At 41.7% G+C, this 3,064-nt stretch overlaps 1 long non-coding RNA gene across 1 annotated transcript; it reads right to left on the reverse strand.

Annotated features, from left to right (window-relative positions):
- Positions 1-849: 849 nt before the first annotated feature.
- On the reverse strand, positions 850-2,408 carry LOC136456083 (uncharacterized). The gene is made up of 6 exons (XR_010759345.1): positions 2,323-2,408; positions 2,143-2,198; positions 1,976-2,029; positions 1,796-1,883; positions 1,206-1,261; positions 850-1,103 (listed from the first exon to the last, which is right to left on the reverse strand). It is a non-coding gene; the product is annotated as an uncharacterized lncRNA (long non-coding RNA).
- Positions 2,409-3,064: the final 656 nt, after the last annotated feature.

The raw sequence follows: 3,064 nt of genomic DNA on the forward strand, positions 1-3,064 counted from the left end.
GACCACCGATAGCCTGCCACGGGGGTCCCCGGGGCAGTATGTTCGGGCTTCAGCGTATGCGGAACTCGACGGTTAACGCAAGGGACAGTCGATTTATCCTGGTTCGGACCCTCGATCTTTGATCGAGTAATAGCCCTACGTCCAGTCGGCGTTAGCCTTTGCGTTGGATTAATTGTAAAGTGTTGTGTTGTAAAAAGTCGTCCGTCCCTAGGATCCCTGCCCTCCTTTATATAGTCAGAAGGTCAGAATCCTAGTCGGTTTACAATGAGAGTTCCTAGTAGGATTACAGAATAATACTACTACTAAGATTACAGGGGAAGAATCCTAGTTTGACTAGATCTTCTCCCTTCCTTACGGGGTATCCTGTGGGTCCCGCACCGACACCAACAGAAAAGGGAAGAGTGAAATTCAGAGGTGAGAAAGAGAAGGACATAGAGTATCCGCCGGGGGCAGGGAAGAAGCATCGATGCTGGGAGGGAGCACAGGTGGGGGAAAGAAGCGTTGAGTCTAGATACTTTGCGTGGTCTAGATCAGAAGCTGGCGAAGCCAACAAAAAGCATGAGCTTCTAACGAAATCCGCTCCAACCAATCTCAGCCGCTGGATTGGTGATCGGACGGCCGGGACAATTTCAGGTGACATGGATGCTAGTTCCTCGGGGAACCTCTAGCTACTTTGTAGAGCACATAACTCAGGTTTTTTATTAACAGTAGTGCAAGGGAACCTAAACAAACACAAATACCCTATTCTAATTAGTATTGCAGTTTGTTAGAATTGAACCTGAGAACACCTCATAATTAGTTGCCAAACTATTATGGAAAGAAACATCCAGGGACTTGTGAACGCGTTGGTCTTTTTATTACAGAAATGAGATGATCAGTTTGATAAACTATAATGGTTTTCTTTAGTGGTATCAAGTATCATGTATCTGTGGACGGTTTGTATTCGAACAGGTATTGTGTTCGTACTTTTAAGATGTACAGGTTTGAAGGCTAACATACTTCCAGAATTTTAGAGCCCGGAAGGTTTGAAAGCGTGTTTAATCCAAGGCAGGTCCAAGGAGAGAATGTAACTCAGGAAGTTGTGAAGCCGAAGCTGAGGAAGCCTTTTTATGAAGACAAGCAAGTACACCATATCATAATTAGGTATGCAAATATTAAATAAAACAGTATTGTAACGTGTGAGGAGATCTGGGAGGCTGGATCACCTTAGTCTGATGTGAAGGGCCAACTTCTTGTTCTCCTATTATGACTTTTTTTGAGGCTGGGAAAGATCGATACATGAAAGGTTAGAGCATAGCTGTTGTTTTTTTCATGGAGGATTCATATATTGTGCTCCTATGTTAATAGCTGGCACTATGTACAAAGTTATGGTTGAGAACACAGGTAGGTGGCGTTGCTCTTGTTTGGATATGTTTATCAGATTTGTGTCTGAATGTAACAGTGGTCAATAAAAAATGCATGAGTAGTTATTTTCCCTTTTTTTGGGTTTCAGTAAGAAACTCTAATGGTAAATAACCTAATTGGGCTGGAAAGGGACCATTAGATGTATAAACGGTGCTGTGTAGGAAAAAACATGTGATCTAAGTAGCAAAAAATCTGTTTTAAATATATGGAGTAAATACAAATATGTATTTCTATGGGAATATTAGTGTGTAGGATTTAGATAAAACATATGAAACAGGTGTTACAATAGGCACAAATATGAGGTGTAAAAGTTCATTCGGTCCTGGTTTGGGGATTTAGGGAGCTTGTTAGGTGGAAAAGAGTGGACAAGAATATGGTGGCTAGTAATTACCTGGTGGGGGTGGCGAACGTAGATCGGATCGAGGCGGTGTTGTGTTTTGTGAGATCTGCTGGTGGCCTGCTGTACATATAAACCTATTCTGCAGTTCCGCATGAATCAGCGGGTGTAAGAGTTAGACCAAGGTTTGATGGAGATGAGCAGGATATAAAGTTTGGAAGGGGAAACAATTACCTGGAATGTGGAGATAGGCGGGTGGTGTTCGATCGGGTTCAGCGTGGATGGCGGCTGAGATGACCATGATGGAAGAGGTGAATATGTGAAAATACAAAAGGGGAAAAAGAAACGGAACCGATCCAAATCTAAATGATTTGATACATCGATGGCAGGCTGTGACTTACTCAAATGGAATCTGTTTTGATGGGGTTTCATCAATATCCATTTGAGATGGACGCATCTACAAAGGAAATAAGATAAAGAACTCGTAAGTATATGTGATTTACTGTGTATTCAATCGTTGTTTGTAGGACCGTGGTCAGGTTTAAGGAGACTAAAAAACACATAGAAAATTGTAGCAGTACTTGCTGAACTTCCAGGAGAGTTAGTGGATTGTCATTGCCAATGTGCTCATGTCATGGATTCTCCACTGCATCCTGGCTGATATAGCAACTGTGTTTGTGGTAATGCAGTACTGTGACGGTGCATTTAAAACCAACATCCTATTAAACAAGGTGCGGTTAAATTTTTTTATTGTAAATAGGACACCAAGGCAGATGGAAACCTGTAAATAAATTACCTTTACCTCATCTGTGTCTACAGGGTTTTGTAGGGATCAAGAAATATGGTGTGGCCACTTGTAGTGGAGCAACAAATTGGGAGGCTGCTTTTGTGGCTGCCATCCTGATGTTGCACCCTGCATACTGGAAAATGGAAAACGAAGCGCAAAGCTGAAAATGCAAACATTTCTATTCAATTATTTGCATAGAAAATAACATATGGTGAAGTGAAATACATACTGAAGCAGTTGAATTTCTTTTTTTGGAGGCTGCTGTGATGGTGGCGGATGCTGGAGTCCTGGGAAGCCGCTGTTGTTGTCTCTAAGTAAAAGGGATGATTTAGAATGTAGCACATCTTAATTGAGTGGCCTTTAGGCTCAACCGCTCAAGCACAAACTAAAAGGATAAAAGCCGGGGAAGGACATTGTGTTCTAGCAAACATCAAGGACTGCTGGTAATCGAGTATAACTAATTATGTACAGGTTGTTAATTCCAAATGGGTTCTTCATTTTCTTTAGCTGAAACCGGACATATATATTCTAGGAAA

The sequence above is a fragment of the Miscanthus floridulus genome, chromosome 6 (genome assembly GCF_019320115.1).
Source record: "Miscanthus floridulus cultivar M001 chromosome 6, ASM1932011v1, whole genome shotgun sequence".
NCBI classification, from domain to species: Eukaryota; Viridiplantae; Streptophyta; class Magnoliopsida; order Poales; family Poaceae; genus Miscanthus; species Miscanthus floridulus.